At 44.6% G+C, this 14,220-nt stretch overlaps 1 protein-coding gene and 1 long non-coding RNA gene across 3 annotated transcripts in view; one reads left to right on the forward strand and one right to left on the reverse strand.

Annotated features, from left to right (window-relative positions):
- LOC119940729 lies at nucleotides 1–13,190 on the reverse strand. 2 transcript variants are annotated; one of them, XR_005455033.1, is made up of 3 exons: nucleotides 13,090–13,190; nucleotides 1,403–1,544; nucleotides 1–441 (listed from the first exon to the last, which is right to left on the reverse strand). It is a non-coding gene; the product is annotated as an uncharacterized LOC119940729 (long non-coding RNA). The 2 variants fall into 2 exon arrangements; XR_005455032.1 differs by having other exon boundaries at nucleotides 1,226–1,544.
- Nucleotides 12,704–14,220, forward strand: part of LBR (lamin B receptor) — a 26,110-nt gene continuing 24,593 nt past the window's right edge. The window contains exon 1 of the mRNA XM_038761001.1: nucleotides 12,704–12,779. The gene's annotated coding sequence lies outside the window, so the exon portion shown is untranslated. The remainder of the gene's footprint in view (nucleotides 12,780–14,220) is intronic.

The following is a 14,220-nucleotide window of genomic DNA, read 5'->3' on the forward strand; positions in this document are numbered from 1 at the left end:
TTCAGTGTAGTAATAATGATACTTTTTAACTGCTCCTTCCCTGGGAGTGAAATTAAACCCCAGTGAAATGAAACTGGTCTACAAAGACAGAGCATCCTGGCAGACTGGTTATAAGAGCAAACAAACCCCTGGCACACCCTTTTTTTCAGTTGCTTCAGCATCTAGCCATAATAAGGCTGGGTCCTTCTTTGCCCCTTTCATTATGGGCTTCAACTGCTTCTTAAACATTGGCTGATTTCAGGGAGCTTTGTGACATGGGAGGCCTAGGACCATAGCGTTTCTCTCCCTGGTTAAGTCCAAATTCTAAAGATGCGGGCAGGAGGGAGGCATGCACACAATTTTAAAGGGCTGGTGATGAAATTCATAATTTTTGTCTCCCAGTCTCCAACTCCCATTGCTACTTCATATAGCTGTCTCCCAAGCCAGATGATGGAAGAGGATCTGTAAAAAAAAAAAAGAATACAAGGTCTTTGCAGACCATCTGCAAGGCTTCTATTTAGGTGCTGTCATTCCTCTTTGGAACCTTTCCAAATTCCTTTGGTTTTACAAATAGCAAGGAAGCTTGCGGTATGGATTGCACTCTGGGAAAGTGATTAGCCATAAAAATGCTCCCTAAAGTTAGATGCTTTTTTCAGACTCTTACATATGCTATGGACCTTGGCATGTGGTAGGTAAGTGTCTTGGTTTTTACATTTCAGAGTTACCCAAACCACAGAAGTTATAACTACTCTGTACTTCTTTATACCTAAATACCAAATGCAGCGCAGTAGAGCATCAAACCCTTTCCACTTCCTGCTGCACGTGTTGTTTGTTTGCAATGATAATTTCATCCGGCCTGCAAAGAATGAACTGTATTAAAAAGAGTAACAAAGAAAGCCATGAAGCCTAATTCTAAAGACTAAATGCATAAGCATTTCTCATGTAGTAGCAAAGAAGCTAATGGAGAGTCAGTCCTAGTTATTTAAACCTGCAAATGAACTGTCCTAACTTTTAGAGCAGCTCCTGAAGCCTACTATGTATTATGGCTTTGAAAAAACGATGGTTTAAGATGTTTAAGGCTGAAAAATAATTTCATATTGTATCTCCAAATATTCACCAGAATCCCATTGAAAGTTAACTTCCCTCAACATTTCCTACCTGACTGAAAATCTGGAGCTTGGCTTGTATCTTGTAGATACAGCCCTTAGAACTCTGTCTGACATATAGTAACGGCTTAACAAATTACCATTAAAAAAAACCCAGGGCGTTAGCTGGTAGCAGCCCACTCGTCACATCAGGTGATGTAGCAGTGTTGCTTTGGTTCGAAGATGATTCTGTCTGCAAATTTCCCCAATACAATGCCTCGCTGTCACAGTGGTCCCACAAGGCTTTTCCCACGTGTGACTGTTCTTGATGGGCTTACTTGAGGTGGGGGCAAAGCCCAAAGTTGCAGAAGTGGAGAAAAGGATGTTATTCACAATTTCATGGTCTTCTCACTAGAATAGTATGTCTCTCTCTCTCTGGTGAAATATGTCAATTGTGATCTCAGCTCTTCTGCTCTTCCTCTTTAGGGAAAGAAAACAGGTGCAAATGTTATTTTTCCCCTCAATAATAATAACTGTAGCATTTGTTAAGCATGTACTATGTGCCAAACACTCTACTAAGCTCTCGGGTTGATACAAGATAAACAGAATGGACTCCGTCCCAAACCCACATGGAGCTCCCAGTATAAGGAGAAGGGAGAACAAGTATTTAACTTCCATTTTATAGGTGAGGAAACTGTGCCTCAGTGAGGACACAGTTTTAACTTGTTTGGGCTTGTCCAAAGCCACACAGCAGGCTAGTAGCAGAGCCAGGATTAGAATCCCGGTCCCTTGGGTTCCCTGTTCTTTCCACTGGGCCATGCTACTCTTTGCTTTGTATTCCGTCAACTATGCAACAAACCTAAAGGAAATAGTTTGCACAAATAAGCTGCTAAGTGATTCCAGCCACTATGTTTTGGTTAAAGCTGTTCTCGTAGATAACATTTTGGAAGTGTTCCCGGGTTTTACGCGGTTCGTTCACAATACACACTTCCTAAGTGAAACAAGGAGTGTTTGAAACACTATGTTGCCTGAGAAGCTCAATATTTAAGGTCTTAAGTTTGCTGTGCTTTAATAGGCTAGTAACCCCCTAAGGACATTCAGTATCATTCACTTTCTCTCCCTTACTCTCCATCTCTCCCTTTTCCTCTCACCTCCCTCTTCCAAGCCTAGTTGCTTGAACTAGAAAGAATTGTAAAGAGAAGTAACCACTTGGCTGACCTGGGGCTTGTTTATTTAGCTTTGGTCAAAGCAGAAAATGATCCAGCAGAGGGAGCCCAGAGATGCCACTAATCATTTCTTTAGAATTCTTTTAAAAAAAAAAATATCAAGCTCCTAGTATTATGTAACACATTGAGACACTAGTCACATCCTGAGAGCTGATCTGTAAACTAGTTGCAGCCCTACTAACACCTAATCAGCTTGGGGTGACTGGGCAAAGCTGAAACCACAGTTTCCACACACCGGGCAGAGATGGGCCTAGACTCCCTGGAGCCACTGATTTGAATCTTTGAACCCCAAAGTTGTCTCAGTCCTCCATCCCCTGAAGTGTAGCAGTCTCCCTGAGGGAAAGCATGGCAGGTTGCTATACTTAGAGTGAAACTGGGAATTCTCATCCTGGCTCTTGCCCCAACTTGTTCTTTGGCCTTGGAGCAGGCACTGAAATAATCTCAGTGATCTGAGCCTTCTCATTGGAATGATGGAGATGTGAGGATTCAAAGCACCGTTGAAACACGGTGGAGGAAGGAGAATGGAAGGAGAGCTCTGTTTCCTTCCTTGAAAAACTCTCAGATTTTCTGGGAGCTAGTGGTACTTTTTGTGTCAGCATTTAGCAAGCTTACCAGGATCTTTACACTTAAATATAGATGTTAGAGGGAGTCAGACTTGATTATGCCTATAATCAACTTCTGAAATGCCATGTCTTGAGGTTTGTACTGTTGGCATGTCCATGTACGAAGAAGCATGGTGTAATGGATAGAGCACAGGCCTGAGTCAGAAGAGAAGTCAGAGGAGTCAGAAGGTCATGGGTTCTAATTCTGATCCTGCCACTTGTCTGCTATGTGGCCTTGGGCAAGTCACTTAACTTCTCTGTGCCTCAGTTTCCTCATCTGTAAAATGGGGATTAAGGCTGTGAGCCCCATGCGGGACAGGGACTGCGTCGAGGCTGATTTGCTTGTTATTCCCCCAGGGCTTAGTTCAGTGCCTGGCACATACAGAGCACTTAACAAATACCACAATTATATACCCTAAAAGTACAACTCATATGCAGAAAGTTGTATGTGTTTTGAATTCTGAATGTCTTTCTCCCTATGCCTACTCATTCAAAACTTGCTGTACTAGTGTTTTTTCTCTGTCACTGTACTGGACACTAGAGAAGAGGAATACATACCAAAGAGAATGCATGATTCCTTCTCTCAGTACGTTTCCTTTCTAGAGTCTATAAGGCAGGAACAGTTCCAAATATTACTCAAAGTCACTGTACGTTGCGTGGTTGCAGAAGACTTACTGCGTCTCTTGTGTGGACTACGAAGGCATTTTGGAAAAGCTGCCTTTGAATGATGAGAAGGATGGAGCTTTTGGGAATGATTTAGGGTGACTAAGTGGCTTGGAGTGACAATGTGAAAGGAAAAACATGGATGCCAATTTGAGAGCTGTGGATAAGATAATAAACTTAGCTACATGAGCAAATTGGCCTATGTGGAGGAGTGGTGGCCAGGGGTGGACAAAAAACCCAGCATTAAGCTACCTACATGCATTGGAAATCCTTCAGAAGGGCTGAAGTGATCTGGATTGGCTGCCTATGTGGATTGAAATTGTTGGTTATTTCCTTAATTTTCTATATCCCTTTGCTGGGGCAGATGTAGCTTGTATTTCTCAAGAGAGGGTCTTTTGAAGAAAACAATCATTGTAGTATTTAAGTGGTTACTACTATGTGCCAGACACTGTACTAAGCACTTGGGTGGATGCAAGCAAATCGGGTTGGACGCAGTTCCTGTCCCGCACGGGGCTCACAGTCTTAATCCCCATTTTATATATGAGGTAAGTGAGGCACAGACAAGTTAAGTGACTTGCCCAAGGTCATACAGCAGACAAGTGGCAGAGCTGGGATTAGAACCCAGGTCCTTCTGACTCCCAGGCCTGTGCTTTATTCATTAGGCCACACTCTTCTCAAGTAAGAAAACAAGGAGTTGTTGATAGTTGGGACAGCAAGTGGAACACTTTGGAGGGGCTCGACTGAGTTTCAGCAGAGGCGGGAACAGTTTGAGTCCAGGGCTGAGCCATCCCCTAGTAACAGCTATGAAGATAATCTGTTTTCAAAATCCTAGTATAGAGTGACAGACCCCTTTGCAGTGTACAAAGGGACATGGAAAACAGAATGATTAGCATTTTGTCATTGCAGTGTTGGGAGGAACTTTGGTTGTTAAGGGGGGGAAAAAAGCATTTTCAGCTAGCCCACTTGTAGCCTGGAAGGGTGGCCCAGTGTGACTGAAAAAAACTAAAAACAAGATGTTTCTGGGGTCTCGTTTGAAATAATTTGCATTTCAGTTCTGAAAGTTATAAAGGACGGTCTCGTAATGAATAAAAATCTAAATTAAGCTGATACTCTGGTTAGGAATGAGGAGATCCTCTCTACTCATTCTACTCATTTGTAGCAAACTGTGGTCCACATTCTGATTAGACAGAAACCTTTAAACAGTGGGGCACCTTCACATAATCCCAGAAATAGCAGCAGAGGGGCTGATAGTGCATCCCGGGCTAGCGTGGATTGTTATGGCTATGGCCATGTAGAATCTACAGCCAGTATTGCTCTGGGCCCGGGAGAGACCCTGCGCCTCTGCTTCTTCAATAGGCCCCTCTGTTCAGGGTTTGGAGTCTCCACCAAACCCAAATCAGCGCTGCTCCCAGGAGGAACCCTGTCCCCTGATTGGAGAAGTTCTTGAGGCAATGAATAGCAACCATCTCTAATAATTATGGTATCTGTTAAGCACTTAGTATGTGCCAGGCACTGTACTAAGCACTGGGTTGGTTACAGGCAAATCAGGTTGGACACAGTCCCTGTCCGCTCACCGTCTCAATCCCCGTTTTACGGATGAGGGAATGGAGGCACAGAGAAGCGAAGTGACTTGCCCGAGGTCACACAGCAGACAAGTGACAGAGCTGGGATTAGAACCCATGACCACCTGATTCCCAGGTCCGTGCTCTATCACTACACCATGCTGCTTCCCTAGACTGTAAGCTCACTGTAGGCAGAGAATGTGGCTACCAATTATGTTGTATTGTACTCTCCCAATCACCTAGTACAGTGCTCTGCACCCAGTAAGCACTCAATAAATGCCACTGATTAGTTGCTTCCAAATCACTTACAGGTAAATTTGTAACCAGGGCCCTCCAGCAACAACCTGCCCCTATCTCCTTTTAAGAATAATGGTGACATTTTTTAAGTGCATACTATGTGCCGAGCACTGTTCCAAGCGCTGGGGGGTAGATACAAGGTAATCAGATTGTCCCACGAGGGGCTCACAGTCTTAATCCCCATTTTACAGATGAAGTGACTGAGGCACAGAGAAGTCAAGTGACTTGCCCAAAGTCACACAGCTGACAAGTGGTGGAGCCGGGATTAGAACCCATGACCTCTGACTCCCAAGCCCATGCTCTTTCTACTATGATGCTGCTTCTCTTTTACACTCCTTATTTAGTTACAAAGAAAAAATCAGGATATTAGGGTGAGGCAGAAAGTTGTCGAAGCAAACCTAGAGAAGGAACCGATTCCACTTTTGGCTGTTTTCACTAGTTCAAGCTTTTGCATTGAGTGGACAGCAATAAATTTGAACACTTTTTGACAGTTTTCCCCCTCTACTTTGCCCCCAGATCCATTTCACGGTACAGTGAGGCTATTTGAACCAGATTGTGTAGTCTGTGATGTTGATAGTACTGAAAAATAAGTTTGCATTTCCTTTATTGTGTAAGAATCCTGCTCCTTTTTTCTTGATTTCACAATATACCTTAGCACAGATGACTAGAAATGAACTTATTGCTTTGGTTTCCTCATGTCAAAATCGGTCTGATACTACTTTTTAAATACATTTATTCCTCTTAGATAATTTTAAATGACTAATACCAACTAAATGAACTTTGATTATTTGTGGTCTTTTTCTTGGGCTGTAAGAGTATTTTTAATCAAGGCATTTTACTGATATTTTGAACGTATTTCACAATGGGATATGACCCCAGGAAATACGTTTCTCAGAGAAGGCCTGTTAAGTGTAAATGATGCATCAAAATTTATAAGCAACACCATACTTATCTGACAAGAACTTTGAAAAACAGGTAAAAAATAAATATCTTCTAACATAGAAGATAAAGCTAGGTCTGGATGGAGGAGCATAAAAAGGGGGTTAAAAAAGAGTACTTATATTCTTTATCCATTTCCCACGTTACTTGAGCTATAGGAAGATTTCCTCTGATCCATACAGTCCTAAAATGGCTGTTTTTATTCCAACTAAAGATGTTTCACATATTTCAAGGCCCCCAGATTTCAGCAAACTGAGATTTGATTAATACTGTGGAAGAGTCAAACTTTCAAAGTTCTCTACTGCTGGATTCCTTCTTACTCTAACTTGCTCCCATAGGGTCTAGCATGTATAGGGAGTAATGTAGGAGATGGGAGGGAGCAGAGGGAAAAGTAGATAAGACTAGCTATAGGGACTTGGGCGGTCAGTTTTCACTTTAACATCTCTTTTCTGATAAGTTCTTTCCTACTCCCCCACTCCATGAATGAAGAGCATAAAGGCTTTTGTGGGAATAAATGGGACATTCATTCATTCAATTGTATTTATTGAGTGCTTTACTGTGTGCAGAGCACTGTACTAAGCTCTTGGGAAGTACAAGCAATCCAAGTTTCAAGTATTGCTGTTAAAAGAGTGGGCATTCATAACTACCTAGGGTGGGTCAAAATATGATTTTACCATGGTGAAAAAAGACTACCATAATTTGCCTAAGGAATAGGGGCAGAAGCTATTCAAACAACAATGTCGTTGATAATATAGAACAGGTGGTGCTCAACCTGCAATACTTCAAGTCTAATTTTTGCTGGCCTCAATGAGAATGAGCTACCAGGAGGGAACTTGAAATCTGGGAGATGTGGAGTGGAAAACAGGTGGTAGTAATGGGACTTCTGGGGTAGTCCTGTTATGATACACTTCGTAGTGTTATATTATTGGCTTGAAATAGAGTTATTGGAGGGAGAAATCCTTTTACAGATTTAATCCACAGCAAAATCATAGAGCCCACCATTACCTGGGATATTGCCAAACACAACAAACACTCAGGAATCTGAAATAATCAGCAATGAACCTGTCTTGTATTTCTACCCTGGGGTGAAGCGTAGGTAGAAGGTCTTCTGGATCCCATCCCAGATTCAGAAACTAGTTCCAGACTTCCCTTCATTCCCAAGCAGCCCCAATCTTGGGCACTTGGCAGGCTAAAAATAGGCGACCTCAAACTCAGGCTGGGTAGCTTAAGTGTTTACAGAATTCTTATATCTGAAAAGTTCTGGATAAATGATCTTTGGTTATATATGAAAGTTTTCCGTAGAGTGTATGAAAATGTCAGTGATCGGCCAGTCATTTTTAGGGGCCATCAAATTCTGAATATTTGGACTGCTGAGTCACATTTCTTACTCTTAGAAAATACCATTCTGTCTGGGTTCTGATTTCCTTTCTGGTTTCCTTTCTCCTGTCCTTGTTTTTCTCAGAGGGGTCTTTCTCTGCCACACTGTTCCTTTGACCCTGAACTCTTACCATACTTTCTCCCAGTCCTTGTCGATAAGTCTCTGTATTCCTTGGGTTATATGGGTGTGAATGTGTCCCTCTTTGGGATACGCGGATGTGCATAATTTTACCAGTGAAGTAGCTTAATTTCCATGAGCCCAATTTTTTTTATCTAAAAGCAAATCATTCAGCCCTTCACTCCTTATTCCTTACGATCTCTCAGCCATACCTTCATTTTAAAATTGCTCTCCAGAAAAGAGCAGAGTAACAGGAAAAAGAAATACAAAATTATAGGCTAGAACTAACATGGCAAGCAGTCTCTCTTGAAATTCCATCCCTGCCATGAGGTTAGAACAATGTGAGAGAGAGGATTTTGAGCAGTACTGGAACTGCCTGAGCTCCAAGGCAGACAACTGGCCTGGGGCCTCTTTCACTTGGACATCATGCTGAACATGAGATCTAGGAGAAGAGGGCATGGAAAGATAGGTTTAAAGCCCCTAAGTGTTCTTAGAAATTGTAGTTCCAGCTTTCTGGGAGGCAACTATAGTGGATGTACAATAAGCCCTAAGATCTTGGGCTATTAATCAAAGCAGCAATGTGTGGGCACGCCTCCCCCCAGAAAAAAAAAACAAAAAACAACTTGGGGTAGGTTTGTTCTGTGGGCTCTAAAGGATTTTGTTTCTGATTTATGGAATATCACTCCCATCTAACACTTATCTGCCTAGGATCAGATGCTATTTGTTGGAGATTAGCTTTCTGTAACTGCTTGGTACACCTCTCCATCCCCCCGTCTTACCTCCTTCCCTTCCCCACAGCACCTGTATATATGTATATATGGTTGTACATATTTATTACTCTATTTATTTATTTATTTATTTATTTATTTTACTTGTACATTTCTATCCTATTTATTTTATTTTGTTGGTATGTTTGGTTCTGTTCTCTGTCTCCCCCTTTTAGACTGTGAGCCCACTGTTGGGTAGGGACTGTCTCTATGTGTTGCCAACTTGTACTTCCCAAGCGCTTAGTACAGTGCTCTGCACATAGTAAGCGCTCAATAAATACGATTGATTGATTGATTGGTACAGTGCTCTGCACACAGTAAGCACTCAATAAATATGATTGAATGAATTAATGAAATTGCATTATCATCATCATCACTTAGTACAGACTTGAAGCAGATTCAGAATAACTACCAGTTGAGCTATGGCAACAGGAATTATAAATAATAATAATAATGATGGTATTTGTTAAGCGCTTACTATGTGTGAAGCACTGTTCAATTATTGGTAGTAAACACTTCTTCCGCACGTAACACTTCCATACCCAAGCTTTTACTCCAGGATCATAGGGATATTAACCTAGAGAGTTTCAGCTGAGGAATTTTTGTATTAAGGCTCCCCTCACTTAGGTCCACCTTCTGTCTTGGAGGTTGCTTAGCCAGAGCTGAGAGGAGATATGAGGCTGGTTCTCCTCTCAACAACTTGAGGTAGGAGTTCCAGGACAAGGAGATTTCAACTATTGCTTTGAATGGTGGATCTCAAACTGAGTTAGCCCCAGGGAGAGAGCTTAGTAGGATGTGCCCATGAGAAGGGTAAAGACCCTGGGCTCAGTGTCTGATTACATCATCAGCTGAATCATCTCTCTCCCAAATAAAGATGACAGAGAAATGAATGCCATGAGATCAAGGTGACTTAGCCAGTGGATTTAAAAGCCTGAGGTCTGCTAACCTGTTACACAGGTGAAATGTCAAAGTCAGAGGATCGATTACTCAAAGTCTTTAAACCATGGCAGTAGGTTTAGATCCCTAACCAAATCATGGTATGGCTATTTCTGCACTCCATAGAAGCTACACATGTGTTACATGAAGAAAAATGTGCATATATTAGTAAAGTGTTTCTCTTCTCAATTGAGAAGCAGTGTGGTGGCATAGTGGAAAGAACACAAGCCTGGGAGTCAGAGGATCTGGGTTCTAATCCCAACTCTGCCACACATCCACTGTGTGACTTTTTGGACAAGTCACTCAACTTCTCTGTGCCTCCGTTACCTCATCTATAAAGTGGGGGTTAAGACTGTAAGCCCTATGTGGGACAGGGACTACATCCAACCCGATTATTTTATATTTATCCCAGCACTAGATACAGTGCCTGGCATATAGTAAACACAAGTCAGTGAAATGTACTTTAGAAAAATTCCGCCTTTAATAAGAATGAAATTGAAGTATTTACAAATCCAGACTGAGTAAACTGTCTACTGCATACTGATTACAATTTTAGTATTTCTTGTATACAACACAATACCCCAATTATTTTTTTAACTTATATAATGTGCTCCTGCATTTATATGCTGTATATAGCAACTTCTTCCACAGGTGATGTTTTTTGCCATCCAAGCTTAACTCCTTTTTTTTTTTTTAAAAAAAAAAAAGGGACCCTAAAACTCAAAATAAACAGTAACACACTGGCCAGATAGGCTTCTTTCAAGAAACCCCACCCAGAAACTACAGCCTTCAATAGTTGGCTTTGTGCCTAAAACACACCACCATGTAGTTTCATTATTTAATATGCATCGAACACCCACCCACAGTGGGCTAGATACCAAACACCCAAATTATTTTTAATTCCCTTGTAGTTATCCTGAGTGAATTTTCTTTTAAAACCATGATTCCAAACACTTTTTATTAGATATTTCTGGAATTCGAGTAAACTTTTTTACCCCAATTTCAAGTAGCCTCATATTCTATAGTCTGTGATGGAGTAGTTGTAATTTTATTAAACACCATGTGCAAAGCCCTGTTCTAAACACTGGGAAGAGGTACCTGGAATAAAAGTAAAGAGGCCCACAATCTAAGAAGGGGGGTTGTTGATTCAAAACGAAACAGGATAAAAACCCCCAGAGAAGCTAAAAAGACAGACAAGAACAAATACCACAGGACTTAGTTTATAATGAATCTTCACAATATTTACAGGCTCATTTCTTTTTCCCGTTAAACTTCATTCAGTCCCTGTCTTTTCCTCCCCGAATTCACCCAAAGACCCCTCGTCCTTTATTCCCACATCGGGTCCCCTAGGCCAGCATCCTCTGGGAAGCTCGTTTTCTCCATCTTTCAAACAAATGGTAGGATTCCTCAGGAACATAGCCCTGGCTCCTGTCTCCTGCTCCGTTCTAGGAAGAGGAAAAAAAAAAACCCACCCGCCCAAAATAAATAAAAACAAACGAGGATTCGTGACCCCTTTTGGGTTTTGACACATTAGGCAAGGGGCAGGGTCTAAGAGGAAGCTACAACTGTCATTTGTTCCCCTCTTGAGGGCTAGTCACTAGAGAAGCATTGTGGCTCAGTGGAAAGAGCACGGGTTTGGGAGTCAGAGGTAATGGGTTCTAATCTGTATATATGTATATATGTTTGTACATATTTATTACTCTATTTTACTTGTACATATCTATTCTATTTATTTGATTTTGTTAGTATGTTTGGTTTTGTTCTCTGTCTCCACCTTTTTGACTGTGAGCCCACTGTTGGGTAGGGACTGTCTCTATATGTTGCCAACTTGTACTTCCCAAGCGCTTGAGTTCAGTGCTCTGCACATAGTAAGCACTCAATAAATACAATTGATTGATTATGTTTGTACATATTTATTACTCTATTTATTTTACTTGTACATATCTCTTCTATTTTATTTTGTTAGTATGTTTGGTTTTGTTCTCTGTCTCCCCCTTTTAGACTGTGAGCCCCACTGTTGGGTAGGGACTGTCTCTATATGTTGCCAACTTGTACTTCCCAAGCGCTTAGTACAGTGTTCTGCACACAGTAAGCGCTCAATAAATACGATTGATTGATTAATCCCAGCTCCGCCACTTGTCAGCTGTGTGACTTTGGGTAAGTCACTGAGCCCACTGTTGGGTAGGGACTGTCTTTATATGTTGCCAACTTGTACTTCCCAAGCGCTTAGTACAGTGCTCTGCACACAGTAAGCGCTCAATAAATACGATTGATGATGTTGCTCTGCACACAGTAAGCGCTCAATAAATACGACTGATTGATTCTCTGGGTCTCGGTTATCTCATCTGTAAAATGGGGATTAAGGCTGAGCCCTCCGTGGGACAACCTGATCGCCTCTTAACCACCCCAGCGCTTAAAACAGTGCTTTGCACATAGTAAGCGCTTAATAAAAGCCATTATTATCATTATTGATCTTTTTTTTTACCACCTAATCTTTGTGACCTTTTTTTTTTTTTAACTCCCCCGTGCAAAGGGGCATTTGAACAATCCTAAAGAAAAGCGGTGAGGTCTGGGATCAAGGTTCGAGATAATAATAATAATGATGGCATTTATTAAGCGCTTCCTATGTGCAAAGCACCGTTCTAAGCGCTGGGGAGGTTACAGGGTGATCAGGTTGTCCCACGGGAGGCTCACAGTCCCCATTTTACAGATGAGGGAACTGAGGCCCAGAGAAGTGAAGTGACTTGCCCAAAGTCACACAGCTGACAAGTGGCGGAGATGAATAAGATGGGAGGCGTGGATTAATGGGGGTCACGTCAGAGGCAGCTGGGAGGCAACGATAAATTCTGGGGCAAAAGCGGGCGACGGGCGGCCACAGAAGGCGGCCGCCTTATCTCCCCATTTCCCTCAGCCGGGCCTCTCCACACGGAGGGCGGGACTTAGGGCGCGCGCGTGCGCGCGGGGCGGAACCAGCGCCCCCGCCCAGAGCTCCAGCCTATCAGGTCGCGCGGAGGTGATTCAAATGAGAGCAAGGGACCAATAGGAGCGCTTGGCGCCCCCGACGGCCTCCGGCTGGGAGGGGGAGGATAATGGTGTGTGCGCGCGCGCGCGCGCGCCTGGAGATGTGGGGGGGGGCGGGGCCGGAGGCAAGTCGCGCGCCCGGAACCGCCGCCGGATTGACTTTCCAATCCTTCCTGGAGCGGGTTCGCCTTCCCACGGGAGCTGCGGGTAAGGGAGCCTTCCCCTTTCTCCCGGCGGCGGGTGGGAGAAGCCCGGGTTTCGCCACCCTCCGTCCTCCCGAGGGCGTTCGGCCGGACGCGGAGGTCGGGGCCGTCGGGAGCGTGGGGTGATGGTCGGGGCGGGGGGAGCCCAATCCCTTCCCCATCCCCTCCCTGGGGCCAAGGGGGCGTCTCGCCGGTTCGCTCCTCCTCCCCCCTACCGGGGGAGCGTTTCCCCCCCGTTCCTTCGGCCCGACCCTCGTCGCCGGGCCGCCTCCTCCCCCCCTGCCCGCAGCGGGCATTGAATCCCGAATATTTACCGTGCGCCTCTGTTTCCCCGCCCCGCAATTCCTGGGCTGCGAGCGACAGCGCCCCCTTGCGGCGGGGCAGCGTCCTCGCCCCAGCCTCCGGCCGGGAGGAGGCAGCGAGCGACAGCGCCCCCTTGCGGCGGGGCAGCGTCCTCGCCCCAGCTTCGGGCCGGGCGGAGGCGGCCAGCGACAGCGCCCCCTTGCGGCGGGGCAGCGTCCTCGCTCCAGCCTCCGGCCGGAGGCAGCGAGCGACAGCGCCCCCTTGCGGCGGGGCAGCGTCCTCGCCCCAGCCTCCGGCCGGGCGGAGGCAGCGAACGACAGCGCCCTCTTGCGGCGGGGCAGCGTCCCCGCCCCAGCCTCGGGCCGGGCGGAGGCCGCGAGCGACAGCGCCCCCTTGTGGCGGGGCAGCATACTCGCCCCAGCCTCGGGCTGGGCGGAGGCAGCCAGCGACAGCGCCCCCTTGTGGCGGGGCAGCGTCCTCGCCCCAGCCTCGGGCGGCCCGGAAACGGTTATGATGATGATGGCATTTATTAAGCGCTTACTATGTGTACTATGTGCTACTTTCTAAGCGCTGGAGAGGTTACAAGGTGATCAGATTGTCCCCCACCTCCTCCAGGAGGCCTTCCCACACTGAGCCCCCTCCTTCCTGTCCCCCTCACCCCCCCTTCATCCTCCCCATCTTACCTCCTTCCCTTCCCCACAGCACCTGTATATATGTATATATAATAACGATGGCATTTGTTAATCAGTCAATCAATCGTATTTATTGAGCGCTTACTATGTGCAGAGCACTGTACTAAGCACTTGGGAAGTACAAATTGGCAACATATAGAGACAGTCCCTAGCGCTTACTATGTGCAAAGCACCGTTCTAATCAATCAATCAGTCGTATTTATTGAGCGCTTATTGTGTGCAGAGCCCTGTACTAAGCGCTTGGGAAGTACAAGTTGGCAACATATAGAGACAGTCCCTACCCAACAGTGGGCTCACAGTCTAAAAGGAAGAGACAGAGAACAAAACCAAACATGCTAATAAAATAAATAGAATAGATATGTATAAGTAAAATAAATAGAGTAATAAATAGGTACAAACATATATGCAGGTGCTATGGGGGGGATACAAGGTGATCAGGTTGTCCCACGT

The sequence above is a fragment of the Tachyglossus aculeatus genome, chromosome 19 (genome assembly GCF_015852505.1).
Source record: "Tachyglossus aculeatus isolate mTacAcu1 chromosome 19, mTacAcu1.pri, whole genome shotgun sequence".
NCBI classification, from domain to species: Eukaryota; Metazoa; Chordata; class Mammalia; order Monotremata; family Tachyglossidae; genus Tachyglossus; species Tachyglossus aculeatus.